Below are 27,715 nucleotides of genomic sequence, written 5' to 3' on the forward strand. Positions count from 1 at the left end.
TTGAATTTTATCAAAGGCCTTTTCTGCATCTATTGGGATAGCCATGTGGTTTTAGTCATTGTTTCTGTTTATGTGATGGATTACATTTATTGATTTGCACATGTTGAACCAGCCTTGCCAGCTTGATTGTGGTGGATAAGCTTTTTGATGTGCTGCTGGATTTGGTTTGCCAGTATTTTATCGAGGATTTTTGTATCAATATTCATCAGGGATGGTGGCCTGAAATTTTCTTTTTTTGTTGTGTCTGCCAGGTTTTGGTATCAGGATGATGCTGGCCTCCTAAAGTGAGTTAGGGTGGAGTCCCTCTTTTTCTGTCATTTGGAATAGTTTTAGAAGGAATGGTACCAGTTCCTCTTTGTACCTCTGGTAGAATTCAGCTGTGAATCTGTCTGGTCCTGGGCTTTTTTTGGTTGTTAGCCTATTAATTATTGCCTCAACTTCAGAACCTATTATTGGTCTATTCAGGGATTCAACTTCTTCCTGGTTTAGGCTTGGGAGGGTATATATGTCCAGGACTTATCCTTTTCTTCTAGATTTTCCAGTTTATTTGCATAGAGGTGTTTATAGTATTTTCTGATGGTAGTTTGTATTTCTGTGTGATCAGTGATCTCCCCATTTATCATTTTTTATTGTGTCTATTTGGTTGTTCTCTCTTTTCTTCTTTATTAGTCTAGCTAGCAGTCTATTTTGTTAATCTTTTCAGAAAACCAGCTCCTAGTTTCACTGAGGTTTTTGAAGGGTTTTTTTGTGTCTCTCTCCTTCAGTTTTGCTCTGATCTTAGTTAATTCTTGTCTCCTGCTGGCTTTTGAATTTGTTTGCTCTTGCTTCTCTAGTTCTTCTAATTGTGATGTTAGGGTATCAACTTTAGATCTTTCCCACTTTCTGATATGGGCATTTAGTGCTGTAAATTTCCCTCTAGACACTGCTTTAGCTTTGTCCCAGAGATTCTGGTACATTGTGTCTTTGTTCTCATTGGTTTCAAAGAACTTATTTATTTCTGCCTTAATTTCATTATTTACCCAGTAGTCATTCAGGAGCAGGTTGTTCAGTTTCCATGTAGTTGTGCAGTTTTGAGGGAGTTTCTTAATCCTGAGTTCTAATTTGATTGCACTGTGGTCTGAGAGATTGTTTGTTATGATTTCAATACTTTCGCATTTGCAGAGGCGTGTTTTACTTCCAATTATGTGGTCAATTTTAGAATAAGTGCAGTGTGGTGCTGAGAAGAATGTATATCCTGTTGATTCGGTGTGGAGAGTTCTGTAGATGTCTATTAGGTCCACTTTGTCCAGCTGACTTCAAGTTCTGAATATTCTTCTTAACTTTCTGTCTCAATGATCTGGCTTATATTGACAGTGGGGTGTTAAAGTCTCCCACTATTATTGTGTGGGAGTCTAAGTCTCTTTGTAGGTCTCTGAGAACTTGCTTTATGAAGCTGGCTGCTCCTGTACTAGGTGTGTATATATTTAGGATAGTTATCTCTTCTTATTGCATCGATCCCTTTACTATTATGTGATGCCCTTCTTTGTGTTTTTTGATCTTTTTTGATTTAAAATCTGTTTTATCAGAGACTAGGACTGCAAACCCTCCCTTTTTTTTTTTTTTTTTTTTTGTCTTTCCATTTTCTTGGTAAATCTTCCTCCACCCATTTATTTTGAGCCTATGTGTGTCTTTGCATGTGAGATGGGTTTCCTGAATAGAATACACCAATGGGTCTTGACTCTTTATCCAATTTACCAGTCTGTGTTTTTAATTGGGGCATTTCACCCATTTACCTTTAAGGTTAATATTGTTATGTGTGAATTTGATCCTGTTATGATGCTAGCTGGTTAGTTTGCCCATTAGTTGATGCAGTTTCTTCATAGTGTCAATGGCCTTTACATTTTGGTATGTTTTTGCAATGGCTAGTACTGGTTTTTCCTTTCCATATTTAGTGCTTCCTTCAGGAGCTCTTATAATGCAGGCCTGGTGGTGACAAAATCCCTCAGCATTTGCTTGTCTGTAAAGGATTTTATTTCTCCTTCACTTTTATAGACATTAATTTGACTAGACATGAAATTCTGCATTGAAAATCATTTTTCTTTAAGAATGTTGAATATTGGCCCCCATTCTCTTCTGGCTTGTAGGGTTTCTGCAGAGAGATATGCTGTTAGTCTGATGGGCTTCCCTTTGTGGGTAACCTGAACTTTCTCTCTGGCTGCCCTTGAACATTTTTTCCTTCGTTTCAACCTTGGTGAATCTGATGATTATGTGTCTTGGGGTTGCTCTTATTGAGGAGTATCATTGTGGTGGTCTCTGTATTTCCTGAATTGGAATGTTGGCCTGTCTTGCTAGGTTGGGGAAGTTCTCCTGGATAGTATCCCAAAGTGTGTTTTCCAACTTGGTTCCATTCTCCCCATTACTTTCAAGTACACCAATCTTAAATGTAGGTTTGGTCTTTTCACATAGTCCTATATTTCTTGGAGGCTTCGCTCATTCCTTTTCATTCTTTTTTCTCTAATCTTGTCTTCATGCCTTATTTCATTAAATTGATCTTCAATCTCTGATAACCTTTCTTCCACTTGACCAATTTGGTCATGGATAGTTGTGTATGCTTCACGAAGTTCTCATGCTGTGTTTTTCAGCTCCATCAGGTCATTTATGTTCTTCTGTAAACTGGTTATTCTAGTTACAAGTTGCTGTAATCTTTTATCAGAGTTCTTAGCTTCCTTGCGTTGGGTTAGAACATGCTCCTTTTACTTGGAGGAGTTTGTCATTACCCACCTTCTGAAGCCTATTTCTGTCAATTCATCAAACTCATTCTCCATCCAGTTTTGTTCCCTTGCTGGCGAGGAATTGTGATCCTTTGGAGGAGAAGAGGCATTCTGGTTTTTGGAATTTCCACCCTTTTTGCGCTGGTTTTTCCTCATCTTCGTGGATTTTTCTACCTGTGGTCTTTGATGTTGGTGATCTTTGGATACGGTTTTTGCGTGGCCGTCCTTTTTGCTGATGTTGATGCTGTTGCTTTCTGTTTGTTAGTTTTCCTCCTAGCAGTCAGGACCCCCTTCTCCAGGTCTGCTGGAGTTTGCTGGAGCTCCACTCCAGACCATGTTTGCCTGAGTATCACCAGTGGAGGCTGTAGAACAGCAAATATTGCTGCCTGCTCCTTCCTCTGGAAGCTTCATCCCAGGGGGACACCCACCAGATGCCAGCCGGAACTCTCCCATAAGAGGTATCTGTTGACCCCTGCTGCAAGGTGTCTCCCAGTCAGGAGGCACGGGGGTCAGAGACCCACTTGAGGCAGTCTCTCCCTTAGCAGACCTGGAGCGCTGTGCTGGGAGATCCACTGCTTTCTTCAGAGCCAGCAGGCAGAAATGTTTAAAAGTCGCTGAAGCTGCACCAACAGCCACCCCTTCCCCCAGGTGCTCTGTCCCAGGGAGATGGGAGTTTTATCTATAAGCCCGTGACAGAGGCTGCAGCCTTTCTTTCACAGATGCCCTGCCCAGAGAGGAGGAATCTGGAGAGGCATTCTGCTACAGTGGCTTTGCACTGCTGCGGTGGGCTCCGCCCAGTCCAAACTTCCTAGTGGCTTTGTTTACCCTGTGAGGGGAAAACCGCCTACTCATGCCTCAGTAATGGTGGACGACCCTATCCCCACCAAGCTTGAGCATCCCAGGTCGACTTCAGACTGCTGTGCTGGCCGCAAGAATTTCAAGCCAGTGGATCTGAGCTTATTGGGCTCCATGGGGGTGGGATCTGCTGAGCAAGACCGCTTGGCTCGCTGACTTCAGCCCCCTTTCCAGTGGAGTGAACGATTTTGTCATGCTGGTGTTCCAGGTGCCACTGGGGTATGAAAAATAACTCCTGCAGCTAGCTTGGTGTCTGCCCAAATGGCCGCCCAGTTTGTACTTGAAACCCATGGCCCTGGTTGTGTAGGCACCCAAGGGAATCTCCTGGTCTGTGGGTTGCAAAGACCTTGGGAAAAGCATAGTATCTGGGTCAAATAGCACTGTCCCTCATGGCACAGTCCATCACAGTTTCTCTTGGCTAGGGTAGGGAATTCCCTGACACCTTCTGCTTCCCAGGTGAGGCAACACCCTACCCTGCTTCTGCTCACCCTCCGTGGGCTGCATCCACTGTCTAGCCAGTCCCAATGAGATGAACCAGGTACTTTAGTTGAAAATGCAGAAATCACCTGCCTTCTTCATTGGTCTCACTAGGAGCTGCAGACTGGAGCTATTCATATTTGGCCATCTTGTGTTGACATCTTTTGAGCCAGATATTTTATTTATCCTGATAACTGTTGTAGTGCTAAGAATTTTTTTGTTGATTGCTTTAAATGAACCCATAGATTCTAATATATAGTGTTTATATTTTTAGAAAGTCTATAATCTCAGTGTTTTTCCCTTTTTAGCCAAGTCATGTAATAAGTGTTTTATATTAAGTTTCAATTTAAAAGTTTTTGTTTTTGTCAATGTCTGGTTGTATTACATTATGATCAGAGTTGTTTTTAATGTTTCTACCTTGAAATTAGAGATATTTTTAGTGCCACCTAATATATGATGAGTTATTGTGAAAGTTTCACAATAACTTTGTAATGTGTTTTTACTTAAACAAGTAAAAACAAGTACATAATAAAATGGGTACTTGAGAAGGTGTATTCTCTATTTTAAAAATGTAAATTTCAAAATCTATTCATAAGATCTATCTTATTGAGAATTTTTAACATGAATGGATGTTGAATTTTACTGAAAGCCTTTTCTGCATCTATTGAAATAATCATGTGGGTTTTGTCTTTAGTTTTGTTTTTTTAGGCCAATGGAACAGAATAGAGAACTCAGAAATAAGACCACACACCTACAATATCAGTATGATATTTGCTGTGGGTTTGTCGTAATAGCTCTTACTATTTTGAGATATGTTCCATCAATACCTAGTTTATGGAGTGTTTCTTTTAGCATGAAGTTGTGTTGAATTTTATCAAAGGCCTTTTCTGCATCTATTGAGATAATCATGTGGTTTTTGTCTTTAGTTCTGTTTATGTGATAAATCACATTTATTGATTTGTATATGTTGAACCAACCTTGCATCCCAGAGATGAAGCCTGCTTGATCATGGTGGATGAGCTTTTTAATGCACTGCTATATTCAGTTTGCCAGTGTTTTGTTGAGGATTTTTACATTAATGTTCATCAAGGATATTGGCTTAAAGTTTTCTTTTTTGTTGTATCCCTGCCAGGTTTTGGTATCAGGATGATGCTAGCCTCATTGCATAAGGGAGGAGTCCCTCCTTTCAATTTTTTGGAATAGTTTTAGTGAAAATGGTACCAGCTCTTCTTTGTACCTCTGGTAAAATTCAGCTTTGAATAGGTCTGGTTCTGGGCTTTTTTTTGGTTCGGACATTATTTATTACTGCCTCGATTTCAGAATTTATTATTGGTCTTCAGGGATTCAGTTTCTTCCTGGTTGAGTCTTAGGAAGGTGTATTTGTCCATGAATGTACCCATTTCTTCTAGATTTTCTAGTTTATGTGCATAGAGGTATATATAGTATTCTCTGATGATTGTTTTTATTTCTGTGGAGTCAGTGGTGATAATCCCCTTATCAATTCTGATTGTTCGTTTGAATCTTCTCTCTTTTCTTCATTAGTCTAATGTTCTATTTTATTAATTATTTCAAAAAACCAGTTTCTGGATTCATTGATTTTTTTTTTTTTTTCCTCCGACGGGTTTTTCATGTCTTTATCTCTTTCAGTTCAGCTCAGCTCTGATCTTGGTTATTTCTTGTCTTCTGCTAGCTTTGGTGTTTGTTTGTTCTTGATTCTCTAGTTCATTTAGTCATGATGTTAGGTGGTTAACTTGAGAACTTTCTACCTTTTCGATGTGGGCATATGGTGTTATAAATTTCCCTCTTAACACAACTTTAGCTGTGTTCTAAAGATTCTGATACATTGTTTCTTTTTTCTTAATCATTTCAAATAACTTCTTGGTTTCTACCTTAATTTCATTATTTACCCAAGAGTCATTCAGGAGCAGGTTATTCAATTTCCACATCCCTTCATGTTAAAAACTCTCAAACTAGGTGTTGAAGGAACGTGACTCAATAAGAGCCATATGTGGCAAACCCACAGACAATATCATACTGAATGGGCAAAAGCTGAAAGCATTCCCTTTGAAAACCAGCACAAGACATGGATGCCCTCTCACCACTCTTATTCGGCATGATATTGGAAGTTCTGGCCAGGGCAATCAGGCAGAGAAAGAAATAAATGTATTCAAATAGGAAGAGGGGAAGTCAGACGATCTTTGTTTGCAGATGACATGATCTTATACCTAGAAAGTCCCATCATCTCAGCCTTAAAAGCTTCTTAAGTTGATATGCAACTTCAGCAAATTCTCAGAATACAAAATCAATGTGCAAAAATCACAAGCATTGCTGTACACCAATGACAGGCAAGCTGACAGCCAAATCATGAATGAACTCTCTTTCAAAATTACCACAAAAAGAATAAAATACCTAGGAATACAGCTAACAAGGAAAGTGAAGGACCTCTTCAAGGAGAACTACAAAGCACTGGCAAAGAAATTAGATGACACAGATAGAAAAACGTTCCATTCTCATGGATAGGAAGAATCAATACCATGAAAATGGCCATACTGCCCAAAGTAATTTATAGATTAAATGCTATTCCCATCAAACTACCATTGACATTCTTCACAGGATTGGAAATAGTATTTTAAAACTGATATGGACCCCAAAAAAGAGCCTGAATAGCCAAGACCATCCTAAGCAAAATAAACAAAGCTGGAGGCATCATGCTACCTGACTTTAAACTTTACTACAAAGCTAGAGTAACCAAAGAAGCATGGTTCTTGTATAAGAACATTCACTTAGACCAAGGGAACAGAATAGAGAACTCAGAAATAAGAGCACACACCTACAATCATCTGATCTTTGACAAACCTGACAAAAGCAATGGGGAAATGATACCCTATTTAATAAATGGTGCTAGGAGAACTGGTAAGCCTTATCCAGCAAATTGAAACTAGACCCCTTCCTTACACCATATTACAAAAATCAACTCAAGATGGATTGAAGACTTAAATTATGTAAAATCCAAAACTATAAAAACCCTAGAAGAAAATATAGGCAATACTATTTAAGACATAGGCATGGGCAAAGATTTTATGACAAAAACATCAAAAGTAATTGAAATAAAAGTAAATATTGACCAAATGGGATCTAATTAAACTAAAGAGCTTCTGCACAGCAAAAGAAACTATCATCAGAAGTAAACAGACAACCTACAGTATAGGAGATAATTTTTGCAATTTATCCACCCGACAAAGATCTAATACCCAGCATCTACAAGGAACTTAAATTTACAAGAAAAAAACAAACCCATTGAAAGTGGGCAAAAGACATGAACAGACACTTATCAAAAGAAGATAAACATGTGGCCAAAAAACATGAAAAAAAGCTCAACATCACTGATCTTTAGAGAAATGCAAATCAAAACCACAGTGAGATACTATCTCACACCAGTCAGAATGTCTCTTATTAGGAATAAAAAAACAGCAGATGCTAGCAAGGTTTTGGAGAAAAAGGAACACTTTATACTCCCACCAATGGTGTAAAATTAGTTCAACCATTATGGGAGACAGTGTGGCAATTCCTCAAAGACCCAGAGGCAGAAATGCTATTTGGCTCAGCAATCTGATTACCCAATGGAATGTAAATCATTCTATTATAAGGATGCTTGCATGCATATGTTCATTACAGCACTATTCACAGTAGCAAAGACATGGAATCTACCTAAATGCCCATCAATGATAAACTGGATAAGACAATGTAATATATATATATGTACACATATACGTATATATATGTGTACATATATATATACACATACACACACACCATGGAATACTATACAGCCATAAAAAGGAACAAGATCATGTCCTTTGCAGGGACATGGATGTAGTTGGAAGCCTTTATCCTCCACAAATGAATACAGGAACAGAAAACCAAATACTTCATTTTCTCACTTATAAGTGGGAACTGAATAATGAGAACACATGGACACTTGGAGGGGAACAACACACACTAGGGCCTGTAGGAGGTTTGGGGGTGGGAGGAGGGAGAGTATCAGGAAGAATAGCTAGTGGGATGCTGGATGATGGGATGATCTGTGCAGCAAACCACCATGGCAGATGTTTACCTATGTAACAAACGTGCACATCCTACCCATGTACCCTGAACTTAAAATAAAAGTTGGAAATCAAAAAGAAATCTACCTTTATGATTATACTGTTTAGGTGCTACCTCTTATTCTTGCTGTTATATCCTTTCCTGTTCACTTTATCTGTCTTAGACTGAGCATGGTATATGAAAGTCTCCTATTTCTCTACTGTTAGTGTGTTTCTACTGCCTCCCATCAACGCCTGTAATTTTGCTTCCTAATGGCTACTGAAATTCATAACTATCATATCTTCATTGTGAATTGTGACTTATTGTATCTAATTTTAGTTTTCCTTGTATCTGAATCAGCCCCTCTTCTTTTTTATTGTCTCACAAATCCTATGAAACGCTTAACTTTGCTACAAAGACGGCATACTAATTTGTATATAACAAAGGTTCTGCCTTCACTGAACTCCTAGCCTCCCTCTATCACCTAGGGGATAGATGAATCCCTACCTAATTATGTAATAAAGGTAAGATTATGAAAGGTATTATAAAAATAAAGGCATAAATAATACAACAACTACAAAGGCTTCTGGGTATTAATGTAGTACAGTAAAGAACAAACAGATTTCCCAATAATAGGCTAGATCATTTTTTAGTTTTTCATAGGAAGAGAGAGTATTGACTCCTCAACCCCCTCAAAAAAACAAAAACAACAACCTTGGAATAAAGATTGCCAGCAGTAAGCACCCTCTCAGAGTAAATTATTAATTCGACTTACAATGTATCTAAACAGAGATGAAGAAATCATGAATTGGGACAGAGATTAGCAAATCATGGATTGTAGCAGAGAACTCAAAGATAGCTAAAAGAGAATCACCATTAGGTCTTTAAGGCTGATTGGACTTTGCAAATGTCAGAAAATATTACATCATTACAAAGTGTAGGGGTAGTTACTGAAGAGAGAATTGAAAAAGAAATATGGGAGAGTTTATCAATATCTCAATATTTTATATATGCTTATGATAAAATTTATTTAAATAGTTATTTAAAAAGTAATATATATACATATAACAAATGTTCCCTATTTATATAGATTCATCCTATGATGTCGTCACAAACTTAATGTAACTAGTAGGAAAATAGGAATAGATCCAGTTAAAAAATATAGGGTATCTTTAAAAGGTGAAGATGAAAAAACTGTTGTATCAAATGGGAGGCATATGTGCTCCAATATGGAGGTATAGACTTCCCAGGTCAAGGAGAAGCAAGGATGGCAGTGGGCTTAAGAGGATGCACTTTGTCATTCATAAGGGATATCTGGTTCAACCTATCACTGTTCTGGAGAATCTGCCTATATGATTGCCAGCTCTTCTGTTGCAAGTAACTGTTACATAACATTCCCAGCAAATCTCTTGTTTACCATAAGGGTGGGTGAATGGGAGGTAACACACCTAAATGTACTCTCCCCATAGCTGGACTTGTTTTGGGTCTTATTGAAGTATATAGATGAGTTAATGGGTGCAACACACCAACTTGGCACGTGTATACATATGTAACAAACCTGCATGTTGTACACATGTACCCTAGAACTTAAAGTATAATAAATAAAAAAGAAAAAGAAAAAGCAATGTATAAAGAGGTTTTTAAAACATATTTATTTTTTTCCTTTAACACAGCAATATATAAAATTAGAACATAGAAGATAAGCATGCTATGGATTAGCACTATAAAATTATGTTTAAATGAACACATTTTAACATCTAGGTGTAATTTTTAAAAGAAAAAATGATCTCTATGAATATGAAACCCACAATGGAACATAGTTTACATTCTAACTATTTGAAAATGTTAAGTGACATGAAGTAAATCTTATACATAAGTATACTTTGCTAACTTTATGTTCTACTTAAAAATGCATTCCATATTATAAAAAGAAGCTTAAATGTTAGTTTTGAGGTGAATCTAAAAGATGTCAGTGGTAGTTACTATTAAATATTTATGAGCCCACTAGTAAGGACAAATCATTTTCTTAATCTATTTCACTAATAGAAATTATTTATAAGTACATCATTAATTATTTACATTTTCCTGGTATTATGTTTGCATTAATAATTTAAAAATATATAATCATCTATTAAATCATCTAAATATGATTTAACTTCATTTATCTTTTGTTACACAAATAGCAAGTTGATCATTAACTATAGTCATACAAAACAAGGTATGCCACTATAACAAACATGGATATTTAGAAAGAGTAGTGACAATAGCTTGCATATCTGTCTTTTTCCTCATTATTTGGTTTAATTAATATTCTTAAGAAAGTTTTTGGTTTGTGACCTCTAAGTCCACTAGTGACTGTAGACCCTTGAGGTCCCTGACATGTAGAAAGCAAGTTTCTTTCTACAGGCTGCCAATTAACTCTGTAACCTCAGAGTCAAATGCCTTTATACGGCAAGTAAAGACTTTATTTATTGTTGTTCTCTGGGCCACATTAAGCATCCTCATTGAGAAAAGATTTTCTGCTGAACAAAATGCTTATCATGACAACTTTGTCCCTTCTCAGATATATCATAACACCCGGAGCTCCTAGAGTTTCACAGTCCTGTAGTTACATCTGGAGTTATAACCAGAAGATAGTATTATAACAATAACTTGACTTACAATAATTTTTTTCCCTTGAGAAGCCTTTTAGGAAAGTCTTAACAGGCTGTTCAGAAAAGACTCAATGTGTAGGGTACTGGGGGAAAAGGCCAAGTTATCAGCTGGTTATTTTGTTAGAAGCACACTTTATGTATATTACATGTTTGATAATGAGTCAAGGTATGGGCAAAAATAACATGAACTGTAAAAATCATCAGTATGAAAATATTTGTGCTGCAATCTCTGATTACTATCCTCTGTTACAGACTGTTATGTGCTTAATTATATCCTTCCAAAATTCATATGTTGATGTCTTAACCTCAGTATCACAGCATGTGACTGTACTTAGAGTGTTTAGGCCAGGCACAGTGGCTCAGGCCTGTAATCCCACTACTTTGGGAGGCTGAGGTAGGTGGATCTCCTGAGGTCAGGAGTTTGAGACTAGCCTGACCAACATGGCAAAACCCCGTCTCTACTAAAAATACAAAAATAAGTCAGGCCTGGTGGTGTATGCCTATAATCCTAGCTACTCGGGAGGCTGAGGCAGGAGAAACGTTTGAACTTGGGAGGCAGAGTTTGCAGTGAGCCGAGATCGTGCTATCGCACTTCAGCCTGGGCAACAAGAGTGAAACTCCGTCTCCAAAAAAAAAAAGGTGTTTAAGGAGGTAAAATCTGGTCATAAGCATGGGTGCTAATCCAATATGACTGGTGTCCTTAAAAGAGGAGATTAGGACACAGACACACATACACACACAGGGAAGACCATGTGAAGACATAGAAGGAAGGCGGACATCTGTAAGTCAAGAATAGTTTCAGAAGAAGCCCTCTCTGTTGACACCTTGATCTCAGAATTTTAGCCTCCAGAACTGTGGAAATCGATTTCTGTTGTTTAAGGTATCCAGTACTTTGTTTTGGCAGCCTTAGCAAACTAATATATGGACCTTTTCTCATGTACAAATCCCAGTTCGTATTCTGGGCGTGTAATTCCAATTGTTCAGATCCAGTGTCCTCATATGGGACACTAGAAGCAAGACTTGAAGACACCAATTTTTCCTTGTTTACAGAGTAGTAGCAGAGGGAATTTAGAGTCCAAACTTTAATTGCTTACCATTTTGGCTTTGAGCAACAATACCATTTGTAATGCTTAGTTTAAGGAAGACAGTTTATGCAAATAACCGTTTTTGAATGCTTTATTAACAGAGTCTTTCTCCAACCTTTCCTGACAGCCTGAATACCACTGGGTGTTCAAGCTAATCTGAAGGTTAAACCTCCCTGTAGGGTTCTAAAATAAAGCTTTGACATGGCCCCAAACTCAGAATCTTTGGGAAAGAAACTGCTATTTTCGTAGTTTCAGAAATTTGGCCTAATGCAAGAGATCTATATATCTCTACATTTATATCTATATTAATTCTATAAATAAGCTCATGGACTATCCCAAGTAATAGAGACCTCAGTTTTGTTAATTTAGTGGCTTGTTCTCTGATAATCTTGACCTTGATGCCTCTATAATTTTTGAACCTGTAATTAGACATGCTAAGTATGCAAAGCTATTTACTGATTTCCAGTTATGCTGTTTCAGGTTACAAATGTGAAAAAAAATTAACTGCTTCCATAGCAAGATGACCCAAAGGGCCACTTTAGGACAATGGGAGCTACTGTGCATAAGAAATAGGGCTGATGGTAACATGTATATCTTTTTAATATGAGGATTATGTTGGAAATGAAACATAGTCTCCAAGGTGAACAAGCGCTTTTGCTAGAGTACTTAACCCTAGCTATGAAACTAGCATAAATTACCTGATTGTTATTAACTGGTGTTTAACTTCTCTGCACTTTTAACACTTATTATATTGGAAAGTATGTTCTTAAAAAAAAGTATTCATAGGTGATTAGAATGCCCTTTTCTTTTATATTTAATGTTTTAAAATCATGTACTTTGAGTATCCACCAACATATCAATTATTTAGTCATTACAAACGTGGGTGAGAAGTCATTACGGTGGTAATGAGGACACAGTCCAAGTGTAAAAGGAAGTTCCCTAAATTGCAGCAATGAGCTATGAAAATGATATTACATTGTTCATTTCAAAAAAAGATTTTCATAGCCATTCCCTAAACTGGATGGCAACACGGAATATGCAACAGCAGTAAATACTTACACTCACAGAGAGCTATGGCATTTGGGAAATCATTCTGTTGTATCAATAGGAAGTTATTCTCTGAACTTTCCTCCAATTTTTGAATATTTAATGACTGAATGCTATTTAATTGGAAAAAGTTCTTCATAAGAAGGTAGTGTGACCCAAATTTTTGAAAGAGGAAAATGTTTTACTCCTTCAGGAAGTCATTTCTAGATAGAACTCTTAAGAGCATAGCATAAAGAAGGTGGGATACCCCCTAAATCTCTGGATTTGCTTAGGTAATGTCACAAATATAATGAAACAAGCCCTCTGTCCAGGAAAAATAAATAAATACATAAAATGAAAACTATTTAAAAACCTAAAATTGCTGTGAACATTTCCAAGTCTCACTAAGATTTTTTCTGGAAAAAATAAAACAATCATAACCTAATACCTGGGTAAATCGATATGACAGTATTTTATTGTTTACATAAACAATGGAACATTTTCAGTGTGGTCATTCCTCTGGGCCACTGAGAAAAGAGGCAATGACATTAGCATGCAACCAAATAACATCCTTCAAACAATACTTTTTTCTATTTTTTTTTTAACTAAAAACTATTTCCAGAATTGTTAGCAGGTCATTTGAGCAGACAGTGGTAGAGTGAGGGGGGAAGAAGCAGCCATGGAATTTGGTCATGAGAAAAAAGGGATCCCAGCCAGGCACAGTAGTACCCACCTCTAGTCCCAGCTACTTGGAGGCTGAGGAGGAAAGATTGCTTGAGCCCAGGAGTTTGAGTCCAGCACCAGGCTAATTTTTTCTTTTATTTTTGTAGAGACCAAGTCTCACTGTGTTGACCAGTCTGGTCTCTAACTCATGACCTCAAGCGATCCTCCTGTCTTGACCTCCCAAAGTGCTGGGATTTCGAGTGTGAGCCATTGCACCCAGATAATATCTACTTTTAAGATACAAATCTCTTTTTTTACTTTAAAAAAGCCAGAAATTAAGATTTCAATGTGAATTTCCCAATTTGTAAGCATTGGCAATTCATCATAATTATTTAGTGTATAATGGCAAAGCCAACACTACGCTAGCTAAATAAAACATGCATAAGCCAAATCTGGTCTATGGGCTACCAGTTGAAGACTTCTGATTTACATTAATGTGATACATATATTCCCATAAAGAGGGTTAAATATAATTTATAAGTATTGAGTGTGTATGTGCGTGTGTGTGTTTGTGTGTGTGTATGTGTGTTGGGTGGAAGGTTGAAGAGAAAGAGCTATCATCTAAATTATATAAAATCAAGGTGATTATAATAAGAATAGTTTCTAAATAATGGACTGATAAGAAGTCCATCTACAAATTACCAAGTACAGGTAAATCCCAGAAGAACAAATAGCAACAATCCATTGAGATTGAGATTTAATATGTATATTGTCTATATAGAATTGATTAAAAGATTCTATACAGCATACAACCTTCAGTAATAAGAAAAATAATTAGAAAAAGTCACTTTAATTTTGATACTACTACTTGATCACCACTATCTTTATTACTTGCTGCCTGTTATCGCACTAGGTATCTGTCATTGTTCTCAGTATTTTATATGCATTGTATAATTTAATCCTTATGATAACTCAATCAAGAATAGGCACTACTTTATCCCATTTCAGAGTTCAGGAAAATAAGTCTTAGAGAGGTTAGGTCATTCATCAACAAAGGTAACTATTTCACATTTTTTCCTTGCAAACTGGTAGCCTATGGGAGCAATATGTGTTTCAGTTAGTCATTAGAAGGTTTTTTGTTTTGTTTTGTTTATTTTTTATTTTATTTTATTTTTCGAGATGGATTTTCGTTCTTGTTGCCCAGGCTGGAGTGCAATGGTGCAATCTTGGCTCACCGCAACCTCGGCTCACAGCAACCTCTATCTCCTGGGTTCAAGCGATTCTCCTGCCTCAGCCTCCTGAGTAGCTGGGATTACAGGCACGCACCACCACACCCAGCTAATTTTGTGTTATTTTAGTAGAGACAGGGTTTCTCCACGTTGGTCAGGCTGGTCTCGAACTCCCAACCTCAGGTGATCTGCCCGCCTCAGCCTCCCAAAGTGTTAGGATTACAGGCATGAGCCACCACACCCAGCCAGTCAGAAGATTTTAAAAATTCGAGTTTTTTGGATACCATTTGAATAGTCACCTACTTCCCAGGTCTTCATTATCCACACATTTCTTGTGTTACATATAGTGGCATCACTCATCAGTGTTACATGAGCCTCATACTCCTCTCCTTACCTCTTTCTAATCTCCTCCAAAAATGTGCCAGAAAATTAAGTGATATGAAATGGCAAATGCATCTAGTCTGTACATGGCAACTGATATCAATAAGTTTGCTTCCCTTCTTGTGATATAATTCATCCCCTCCAAATCTCATGTTGAAATGTGATCCCTAATATTGGAGGTGGGGCCTAGTGGGAGGTTTCTGGGTCCTGGGGGCGAATTCCTCATGACTGGCTTGGTGCCCTCCCTGTGGTAATGAGTGAGTTTTCACTCTATTAGTTCACAGGAGAGCTGGTTGTTTAAAAGAGCATGGCATCTATCTTGCTCCCTCTCTTGCTGTGTGACACATTGGATCCCCTCTCTCTTCTGCCATGATTGGATGCTCCCTGAAGCCTCACCGGAAGCATATGCTGGCACCATCCTTCATGTATATCCTGCAGAACCATCAGCCAAATAAACTTCTCTTTTTTTAGTATAAATTACCCAGTCTCAGCTACTCCTTTATAGCAACACAAAAGAGACTAACATACCTTGAAATCATGATACTTTTGGACACTGTTAGTCTTTGGGTAATATTGGGAACTAGCCTTCAACTCCCTTAAGCTTTTTTTCTTTTAAAACAGAGACTTGGGGATAGGCAATCCTGTACAAGTTTCTAAAGAAGGAAAATGATCTAATTACTGACTAATATAGTAAAATGCATCTAGCTAGTTGAATTTCAGTATAGTGATGTACATCTGGCTGAGCTTGAATTTAAAGCTATCGTAGGTTTTATACTATGATCTTTACAGCTTTATCTTTTCAAAACTAAATGGCTATGTATATATATGCTAATACAGTTTATGCATACATGCCTTATATAGGTCCTTACAGATAACCTTTTGGTTGTACAATCAACATATGCTCCTACATTTCAGACTTGAGACATCGGGGTTTTAGAAGCTCATTGTGAGTTGGCACCAGTTTGGAGAATTAGGGAGAACATAATGGTTTCTTATCCTTAAGTTTTAAATTGCTTTGATACTGGAACTGAAGAGAAATAAGTCAATCTCCAGACAGAGGGGTTAAAATAGGAGTGTTAGTTTTCTATTGCTGTGTAACAAATCACCACTAGTTTAAAGACTTAAAAGAACACTCATGTATTATGTATTTTTGTAGGTTAGAAGTCTGGGTATGGACTAACTGAACCTCTCTGCTCAGGGTTTCATCAGACTGCAATAAATGTGCTGATTGGGGATGCACTTTCATCTGTGGTTCAGAGTTCCCATGCAGTCTCATTGGGTGTTGGCAGAACTGATTTCCTTCCAGCTGTATCAGTAGCAACCCCATTTGCTTACTGGTTGTTCTCCGCTACTAGAGGCAGCCTAGCCTGCTGTTCTGTGCCATGTGACCCTCTCCACAGTGCAGCACTTGGTACCTCTTAGGCCAACAAGACAGCATCCACCACAGCTTTTAATTTCTGACTCCTCTCCTCTTTGACCTCCAGGTCCTTTTTGTAAAAAGACTCACCTTATTATATCAGGGCCACACTTTCTCAAAGAGAGGGAGTCATACAGGGTGTGAACATCAAAGGGCCAGGTTGGAGCCATCTAAGGATTCCACCCCCTACAGCAGGGGAATTAAGAATCTTGCCATAGGAGCCTCACTAATAATTGTGAGTGCTTTTTTTTCAAGTTATATTTGCCAGGAATAAAATGAAATAATGTGTGTGGGTTCGATTGCGCCATGGCTCCATGAGACTCATTCACGCGGATTTGAAAATCTAACATTGTCACTGTTGTGTAGATCTATTTATACAAACTTTGAAAAAAAAACATAAAATTTTAAAATAACAGTGTATAAAATAACTTTTGCCATGTCCAGAATGTCTACTGAATACAGCTATTTTTCTCTTCTTTATTTCATATTTAAATTTGATTAGACTTGGCCTAAATAACTTCCTTGGTGGTAATATACATTCCACATGGACTTATATCTAATAAGTGAGTTATATTTTACATGACACTTTGAATAACAACTATTGATTCCTGATTACATTAATATCTATATTTATGCTGCCATAAACAATGTTTATGGCACTATAATTGATAACACTATTAGTGCTACCTACTTGTAAGACCTGCAGTTATATTGCTATAAAGGTAATTGATAGTTAGAGGAATAGTATCTAACCTGCATCTTAAATCCATAAAGCAATGCTTTTTTCACCAAAAGTGGTGGCTAAAATAATTATTTAAAATATTTTGTTTAATTGGCAAGGATAGTAACCAAAATATTTTTTCCTCTTAGGACCTGGCCAACTTATAATTTTTGTTACCTATTTCCTCCATTACTTTAAAGATTATCCTAGTATGAGTTGGTTTAAAAAAAAGTGATACTGATGGATTTTGTTTAGCAAATCTGTGATTTGGGTATTTTGATTTTTTAACCTGGTAAATAGCTTATAGATCTTTAATAGGTAATGTTTTAGAATTTTTCCTTGGGTTCATTTATAACGTAAGCGGATGGACTGTCAACTTTTGATTTGATATTCAGAAGCTTATTTTTCTTTTTGGCTTGCTTTTTTTTTTTTTAGAGTATTAAATGTTATTTCTATAGAATAACTTACCAACAAAGAATAATTGTTTTTAAAAGTGCCTCTCTCAGTGTGTAATGCCATTTTAGCTTGCATGAAAATAGTATGATTCTGAGAAAATACATGCTTGAATAAGGTAAATAAAACTTCAGAGCCTTATTTACTTCAGAGAATAACAGCCTGTCTCTTTTTTTTCGACCTAAAAATAAAAATTCTGAATTTTCTTTTCAAAAGCTATTTGAGTATTTTACATTGCAATGTGTTTATTAAATAACTGTAACATAACTATAAAAAGTGTGACATTTCCCCACCCAAAATACACCCAGACATACTTTCCTCTTCAGAATGAATATATCCTAATAGTATCCTTTTAATTTTATATTATATATTATATAATATATATTATATCCTAATATATCCTAATAGTATGCCTTTTAATTTTCATCTTAATTTCAAGAAATCACAGACCAAAATAATGAGGCCTTAAAACGATGAGATGATTAAAACTTTACACATATAAACCTGTGCTACCTATTCTATTGGTAGTTTCATTGGTTGGTTATTTAGTTGACCATTTTGAGCAAATAATTCTACTTATTTGGAATATAGATTTTCCTGATCCGAAAATAAATTTATGTACATGAATTTAAAAACATACATAATTTTTAAAATTTCAAATGCTTTTCATCCCACTTCAGTTTGATAATAAATGTTATACCTGAGATAAGATTTAAAATGAATTTTTTTTTGTTTTGTTTTGGGCTTTTGTTTTTTAACAGTCCTAGGGCAATTGCAAAAAAATTGGAGAGATCAGGAAAGAATTTTAGCCAATATTTAACTACTGTAAAAATCACATTTTGTTTTGATTTCCTTTTTTAAACTCTAACTCGTCAGTTTCCAGGAAAAGCAGAAATGTACAGTAAAATGCTCACAACCAAGTCTAATCTCAGCATAAAACTTACTGTCAGCATGAATAAAATCCTTATGCTATAAAAATATATGACTATCTATTGCCAGCTCTAAGAGTTTTCACAAATTATTCACAAAACACAAGAAAGAACCTAAAGGAAAGTTGAATGTTTATTTTCTGTAATACAAAACAAATAGCTTGGTAGCAAGATTAGAGGATACGATAAATAAGAACTTAAATAAAATTAACATTTCCAGAAGGAATTGGTGAGGTTAAGTGCCTGGAACTGTCCGTTACCCCAAATTTATGTAGCAAGGGTTCATTAACTTCAAATGAGGGGCTTCATACTCTATTTAATAAGGTATCACATGGAGTTCCTTTCCATTTACAGTATGTTCCTAAAGGTGAAAACAGCAGGAAAACGAAATTACTTCATTTACCGGAATTACAGCTTCTTTTGTATAAAACTTTAATCATTTTATATATGACAACCTTATGCTTAATGTTTTTAGAATATTCTTCATAAAACATTATTTAGCAAAAGCACACTCTCCCACTGAGTGCATTGCTGCTTTCAATGGCTGTGCTAATCTAGTTTGAATATATGCAGCATTTAATCTTAATTATGATGCCGAAGTCTATACGTTAATTATTCATTTCACATGCTCCCTCCACTTTACTGTAACTCCTAATTTGCTTAACAAAATGTAGCTTTTAATTAGAACTGTGTGTGGAATTGTTGGGGCAAGGTGCTGTTCTGAGTGTGTGCATGCGGGTGTGTGTGCAAGCGGGCACGCTTTCCATTGGTTTGGAAATGCATAAGGGGAGAAGCGTAGTATAGAAGTAACAGAAGTTAATATTTGTAATTCAAAAGATAAAATTCCTGGTAGGTGTAATTTCCTTCTGAGGTAACTGTTTCTTGGTTTCTTAGAGTTGAAAACGAAAGTAGAGGTACCTGGTTGCCATTTTAATAATGGACAATCGTTGGGCTGTAGTTAGTGTGTATATCTCTTTAAATATTGGCATGGCAGGTCACACACAAAAAAGCACATGCCAAGAAAATTAGCCGATGAGGCTTTTTTTAATCCATGTCATTAAGAATATCTGACTGAAATAGTATATTAGTAATGTTTATGTATTTATTCAACTCATGACATAAATTATATAACACAAAATAGTTTGTAAAAAACTTCAAAAAGTGATATATATTTGCTTAAAGTCTAAATGCTTGATATTTTTCAATGTTTCCCTAATTTTTGTTATTTTGTGGATGTTAATTTTAATATACTTTAATAGTTTTTATTTAAAAAATAAGGTTTAAAATTTAAAATCATAAGTAAAACTTCATATTCCAGCTTTTAAAAAAATCATTATTTTAAAATAAATTGTGAAGTTTTTTCATTTACGGTTTATCACCATACAGTCACCAAAGGACCCATTCTACACCTATTTAAACAGTGTACACACCAACTTAGAATTCTAGGAATGAAGCCAAATATCTCTAAAATTATGCCCTGGATAAGTTGTACATAAAGACAAGGGATTATAATGTTTTGTATACATTTACTATAAATTTTGAGAAAGGTCATTTAAAATCTACAACAAAAAAGCCCATAAGATCATGGTGATCCCTGTTGGTAATTCTGTATGCTAATATATCGTGTACAAAAATGATGTTATGGTTGTGAAATAAAATTTTAAACTGACTACTTGTATCTAGATAGCTATTATCTTCCAAATAGATAGGCATATATTTCCTCAAAAAAAAACTAGATTGACTTATGGATACATAAAGATACAGAATATCCTAATCATTCTGATAGTATTCTTTCCTAATAAATATGTTTGGCAAGTGAATTAGCAAAAGGAATTAGTTTTGTCCTTAAACTGGACTTAAGTCATGAAATCAACAACTGCATACTTCAGATTTTAGTGGACATAGCAACTCTTAGTGTAGTCTTCATCTTCTTACAGGACACTGTTTTACTCATTAAGTTCCTTTTTTAAAAAGTCAAGTGTAATTATTTAATATTTTCTGTTTCATGTCTAATGTGTATAAATAGCTACAATGTATTGAGCTGTCCTTTAATTTTACGATTACCCATATGGTAGCTACCATTATTAGTCCCACTTTACAGATGAAGAAATTAGAAATTTAGGAGGACTGAGTGACATCCAAGATCATCTAAGATTTCAACCCAGGCCTGACTCCAGAAACTGTGCTCTCAACTGTGTGTTCTCTGCCTTCATTTGGTTATAACCTCAGTTCTGTGTCCACTAACATTCAGTGCAACCAAACCCTGTTTCTAAAGGCGGGACTCTTTGATCTAGATCTCCATTCTCCTTGGACCCCTACATTCATTTATACAGAGGTTAAATCTTGATCTTGTATCAAAAGAATAGCTGGGTTAAAGTAAGTGGCTATGAATGATTGCGAATATTGGTACTGTTTGGTAAAAATTCTAACAATGAAAAAAATTCATCTGAGAGGACAGAAGGGGTAAATATACCCTAATTTAAGAATACTATATGTATTCACATATTAAGATTTTGTTTCTGATCAGCAAACACTTTACTCCTGTTACTTTCTGCTCCACTAAATAAGATATGAGACTGTATGATATTTATGTGGTTAGGCGCACAGAATCTGCAGTCAAGCTCTGTGTGTTTAAACTTCATCTCTGCTGCTTACTAGCCTAGAAAGTTCCAGGAGTTGACACAACCTCTTTTGTGCCTCACTTTCTTCATCTGTAAAATGTGTGTAATATTTCTTACCCCATAGAATGGCTTGAGGATAAAATGTTTTACTAGATGCCAAGTGTTATAAACAGTCACTGAAACATTGTCCTTTGTGTATAAGTGTTTGCTTTTACTCACAGAATCTAAGAAGCAGATTTTAAGGAATGTCTAGATTTTTGGAGACATTAAAATGTTAAAAGAATTTCTTGATTTTTTGAAATACACTGTTTTTAAGTTATAAACTGCTAAGACTAGTCCGCATACAATATCTCTTCTCTGCCTTAAGACTTAGAACTCTAAGTCCATACGTCTTGTTGTAAAAAAGTCTACTTTTATTTATTATGTCTGTTTTAAATATCTTAACAATATTCATCAAATTGTTCAGGTAGAACTTCTGCTTTCAAGAAACATAAACACAAAGAAATTGCTAATGGTATTGAGGGGCATTAGCTGAGCCAGTTTTTATATATACCCAAATCCCCTGGATAATTACAAAGCATCACTTATGTTTTTTTCTTCATAAATCACATAAGCCTAGCATCACATAAAATTTAAGATTCCTGGAAACAAAGCACAAAAGATAATAACTTCTCTTATTTTTCTTTCCATCCTCCATGTGCTACTCACCTCATAACCTTGTCTTAAGAAAAAAGGAGGGGGATTCTTTCAAATTCTGCTTTTAATCTCACCGTAAGTATTTCCCGTTGTATTCACTCATAAGCTTTTCTATCTCCTTAATAACTATTTAGTTTTGCTTCTAATTCTTTCACTCTGCCCAGTCCCAGAGACTGTCTAACTAATCTTGAGATGTGCACTTAGTGCGGAGTACTGTAAGCCAATTTTCTTTTATTGAACTTTTACACCCTGGGGGATTCCCAAAGATTGTGAAGCTCTATGGAGCTTTTCTGAAACATAAGCCTGCCTACCCCTTCTGTCCCTCTCTTTGAAATGAAAAGCTCTACCTTTGTGGTCTGAATTTAGTTCTATTCACCATCTCACCATCACACTAAGCTGCCTCTGAAGTTTGCCCCCCATGTAGTTCTAAGTTCTAAAGTCACGTGATCACTGTCTTTTCTGAGCTGCTTTTCCTGCCTCCTCTTTGGTGTCTCTCCGCTTTGCCATCCTGTTTAGGTATCACCCAGGATACCATGTTCTCTCTGATGTTTTCTCAGTTGACCTCCAAGTCTGGGAGGGCCTTGTAACATGTTTCTTCTTCTTCTCTGTTTTGTTGCCAATTGGTTGCCAGTTGGTTGCCACTTTGTTGTTGTTGGTAGAGAGATGTGCGATTGTTTGAAATAGAATGCTTTGCTGTGTTGCAGCGTGTCAGAAAAACCCAGGAAAATTACGTCTGAAAAGTTTTCAGTGTTTGTTATCCCATGTCATCCTCCTCATCTCTGTATGTAATCGTAATTACTCCCCATTTTTACCAGTGCAGAGAAGTAATTTACTCATCGTCACACGTTATTTGACAGAGCTGGGGTTTGAACATCATTCCCTGAAATTTCAATGCCTGATTTTCTTTTCTATGATGTAGTATGATGTAATATTGCTTCTTGAATATTCTCCTACTTCATTTGTCCCTCACTTAATACAGCAGTTGCTGATGAGGGCTTGGTTCTTGTGTCACAGTGTGTATTGTGGTATTTATAAGTATTTGGTTACGGAACTCAAAAAATAACTATACAGGAGTTAATGAGTGCATATAAGAATTATACTAACTTTGTTTGTTTGTTTTAAGATATGGGGTCTTGCTCTGTTACCCAGGCTGGACTTCGGTGGTGCAATCATAGCTCACTATAGCCTCAAACTCTCCTGGGTTTAAAAGATCCTCCCTCTTCAGCTTTCCATGTAGCTAGGATTACAGACACACATCGCCATGCCCAGTTAATTTCTTTATTGTAATTTTTGTAGAGACAGGATCTCACTATGTTTTCCAGGCAGGTTTCAAACTCCTGGCCTCGAGCAATCTTCCCACCTTGGCCTCTCAAAATGCTTGAATTATAGGCATGAGCCACCATGCCTATGGGGCTGACCAACATGGTGAAAACCAAAATTATAACAACTATTATAACAACCTAATTCTGGAGGTTTTCTGAGAGCAGAATTTCCATTTTACTATTCAGTGGGAGTTCTTGCTTGGAGATGTTTTCCAAAGCCAGTCCTAACATATTGAGCTTCCATTTGAATAGCTGCCAGAGACCAACTGAAGAGAGGAAACAACTATTTTGGGATCTAGATAATAATTTATTTAACCTGTACATATTGAATGTTTGCACTCTTTTGGACTCTCAGGCTATAGCAGTGACTCAAAATCCCTGTTCTAGTGGACCTTATATTCTAGTGGAGGACACAAACAATAAATTAACCAGTGAGTGTCTCTACAGGACCATCTCTGTAGGGCTGTCAATCACAGTAAGTGCTTCAAAAAACAGGCAAGTAGGATAACATTTGAAGTAGAGTGACGGAAGTATTGGTGACCAGTTTATGCCAACTATGTGACACTAAAATATGTGAAATAATTTTGTGCAGAATGCAAAAATATCTAGAAGATTACTAATGTAGAGAGTGACTCTATACTCTGAAAAGGCTTCTGCAAGTTATTGAAGGATGGTGGTGTAGTTAGGAATGCAGATCTTGGCATCAGCTCATCCTTTTCCATCACGTTGTAGCTGTGTATTCTTGGCCACATTACTTAACTCTATGAGCCTTATTTTTCCTCACTAATTTAACAGGGTAACAGTACCCCTCCAAGCATGCCGTAAAAATTGAGAGTGACTGTAGGTGAAGTGTTGGCATAGTTCTTGGCGCATAGTGAGTTCCGCTGGAGTAGCAATGTTAGTGACAGAGGTAGTAGTTGTAGTAGAAATTGTTGTTATTATCAATATCGCTTTGGAGGCCCACTGAGTATTTCTTTTTTTTTTTTTTTTGAGATGGAGTTTTGCTCTCGTTGCCCAGGCTGAAGTGCAATGGCGCAATCTCAGTTCACTGCAACCTCCATCTCCAGGGTTCAAGGTATTCTCCTGCCTTAGCCTACCTAGTAGCTGGGATTACAGGTGACTGCCACCACACCCAGCTAATTTTTTTGTATTTTTAGTACAGACAGGTTTTTACTATGTTGGTCAGGCTGGTCTCGAACTCTTGACTTCAGGTGTTCCACCTGCTTCGGCCTCCCAAAGTGCTGGGATTACAGGTGTGAGCCACCGTGTCTGGCCAGACACCCACTGAACATTTCTATGCTGTCAGTTTTTCACGTGTTTCTTTTTTTCCCCCAACTCCTCACAGATGTAGGAAGTGTAAATAATATATGTGAAGCACTTTGTATGAAGACAAGTTTTTTTTCCATTGTTATCTGAGGTGTCAGAAATAAAACCTAATTCTGGAGGTTTTCTGAGAGCAGAATTTCCATTTCAGTATTCAGTGGGAGTTCTTTCTTGGAGATGTTTTCCAAAGCCAGTCCTAACATATTGAGCTTCCATTTGAATGGCTGCCAGAGACCAACTGAAGAGAGGAAGCACATCTCACAGTGCCTGGAGCTCCAGGAGGTGCTCAGGCTCTGCCACCCAGGTGGGGCTGTCACCAGCTGACACCCAGTGCAGAGATGATATGAACACCCATGAGTCAATTCCCTCTTGTCTCAACAAAGCCATGGTGGGCAGCTCTCTGCTGTGCTCAGTGACTCCACACATACAGGCACCTCTCCCATGCCCATAGGTTTGCTGTAAGCTTTCAGTTAACATTTGTGCAGTCATAATATGCTGGTTTTTTTTTTAAATAAATAAGTTAAAAATCTCATTTTTCATCATCTCCCACCTGTACCTGTTTGGTTTACCCCAAAACTCTTTTAGGGAAGTTTTAATTATTTTTTTAAAATATCTCACCCCTAGGTGCCTGGTCTACTGTTGCTCACACACTAGAAATTCCTTAATTGTTCGTGGTTAACCTACTGCCTAACTGGGTACTCCATGACTTTTTATTGTTAACTAACTACAATTAACTGACTAATTAGAACACAATTTGTGATACTAACTCCTCTCATGATTATAGTAAAAACAATATTATCTTAATTAGCTTTTATCAAAAAGACTTTGGCATTGTTTTCTAATAATAAGTTTTTCCCTACACTCTGTTTAAAAGAAATACAGAAGTTAAATATGTAAAACCACATTAAAATATGTTGGAGCTAGTAAAAATAAAACAGCTTGTTTATTAGCCCTCTCTCTCTCCCCCTTCCCTCTCCTTCTTCCTCTCTCCCTTACCTCGTTATAAAAATGTTTTACTGGCTGGGCGCAGTGGCTCACGCCTGTAATCCCAGCATTTTGAGAGGCTGAGGCGGGCAGATCACAAAGTCAAGAGATCGAGACCATCCTGGCCGACATGATGAAACCTCGTCTCTACTGAAAAATACAAAAATTAGCCATGTGTCGGGGTGCGTGACCGTAGTCCCAGCTACTCGGGAGGCTGAGGCAGGAGAATCGCTTGAACCCGGGAGGTGGAGGTTGCAGTGAGCCGAGATTGCGCCTCTGCACTCCAGCCTGGGTGACAGAGTGAGACTCTATCTTAAAAAAAAAAGTTTTTCTCTAATAGTAGATAATTTCAAATATATTCAGGAAATATAATCTTTGGGAATCTGTTGCTTTGTTAAGAAAAATGAATGGAACTTCTCTTACTCCAACAGAAAAGTAGAAGACAATATGCACAGACCTGATTCAAATGCTGGTGTTTTTTTGTTTGTTGGTTGGTTTTGAGGTGCGTTATTTCTTTTTTGTTGTTGTTTAAGCAAAGTGTTAATTAGAAGACACTCCAGGACTCACAGTCCTCCAATGTTACTGGGTCCAGGAGCACTGGAGCCAGCAGTGGCTTTCTTGGTGCTGACACATCATGCTACTTTACATGGGGTGGGGGTGGGGAGCTGAGGTTTCAAGTCAGATTTAGAGACTTAAGCATTGCACTGTCTAAAAATAGAAACACTGTGTAAGTGATAGGCTCATTAAGTTTGGAGGACAGATGCTAGCAAGCCCAAGGAAGGACATTGTGACTAACTAGAATGAAAAGAGTTTCAAGAAACAACAAAGTTGAAAAGCATTTTCTGATTTTTTTAATGTGTCATAGAAGGAAAATATATGATGGGAACAATAATTTTTACGTATTTTGCTAACGTATCAAACATAATTTTACATATTTTTATCATAATTATTCAAGTATTTTATACATATGAAGATGTTGGAAAAGGGCACATAGTGGAAAAAGATGGATATCTTAATGCTCTTTGGGATACAAGTCACAGAAACCTACTGGCACTTGTTTACACAAAAGTAAGGAATTTGCTATTAAATACAAGGCTAGCTCATGGAATTGGAGGGGAAGAAAGACACTTCCACCTTAGTAGAAACAGAAGGAGACTTAGCAAGCGATCCAGTTCCATGACCTCGGACTCCTTTAAGTTGCATAGTCTTACATCTTTGTTTCATCTAGTCTCTGTTCTTTGCACTGCACTTGAGTGGCAAAACTCTACCCCATGGTTTCAAGTAACCTACCTTTAGTTCACAGGCACAGCAAAACTTGATCTGCCTCTGTATGTCCAATTCCAGCTCATGAAGAGGAAATGTGATTTTTCTCTCTTGGGGCAAGTATTCAGCCCTAGTCCAGTTGAGGATCTTCAGGGAGCAGGGCCATGGAGTAAACAATAGGGTTGCTGGAGTCTACCTTATATATGGGGGTATAATTGTTACAGAGAAAGGAGGCTTTGTCTGGGAGTGCACTCCAAAGATATCTGCTACAAAAGAGACTAATTGGTACATGAGACAATGGTGAGAAGGAGAACATGAGTGAGCTTTCATTTTTGAAATAGTCATAGAATTAAGACAGGCAGGGAAGTCTGCTGGATACTATTGTTTTAAAAGTGAACATTTAAAATGGCTTCTGTTTAAAATTTGATTTAAAGGCCCTGTCAAACCCTTTGAGATGACTTATAAATATCTAATAAGGTTGTTCTTTCTCTCAACTGTATAAATGACAAGAAACCTGTGGTATGGACATTTCTAAGAAGTGTAATTACCATTATCACTATGAGATGTGTTCTAAGGTTAATGATCGCTACTTGGGATTTACTATCCCTCACTATAGCATTGAACTATCATTTTTCTTCCCGCTAATTTATAGAAAGTTGCTTGAAGTTTGAAACCAAAATGTCTAATTAAAAAATGATTAGTCAGCTCAGATAAAATGTACACTACATAACCATAAAAATGGCTAACAATGTAAGTACTATTCTTATTTATAAGAAATATTTA

At 36.8% G+C, this 27,715-nt stretch overlaps 1 protein-coding gene across 10 annotated transcripts in view; it reads left to right on the forward strand.

Moving 5' to 3' along the window:
- Positions 1 to 27,715, forward strand: part of TENM2 (teneurin transmembrane protein 2) — a 3,953,434-nt gene that overhangs the window by 1,395,378 nt on the left and 2,530,341 nt on the right. Inside the window, exon 1 of one of the 10 annotated variants that reach the window (XM_016954575.4) lies at positions 22,075 to 22,115. The exons of the other annotated variants lie outside the window; for them this stretch is intronic. The gene's annotated coding sequence lies outside the window, so the exon portion shown is untranslated. Of the gene's footprint in view, positions 1 to 22,074; positions 22,116 to 27,715 lie in introns of those variants that run through there. 10 annotated transcript variants of the gene reach the window in all.

The sequence above is a fragment of the Pan troglodytes genome, chromosome 4, assembly GCF_028858775.2.
Source record: "Pan troglodytes isolate AG18354 chromosome 4, NHGRI_mPanTro3-v2.0_pri, whole genome shotgun sequence".
Classification (NCBI taxonomy): domain Eukaryota; kingdom Metazoa; phylum Chordata; class Mammalia; order Primates; family Hominidae; genus Pan; species Pan troglodytes.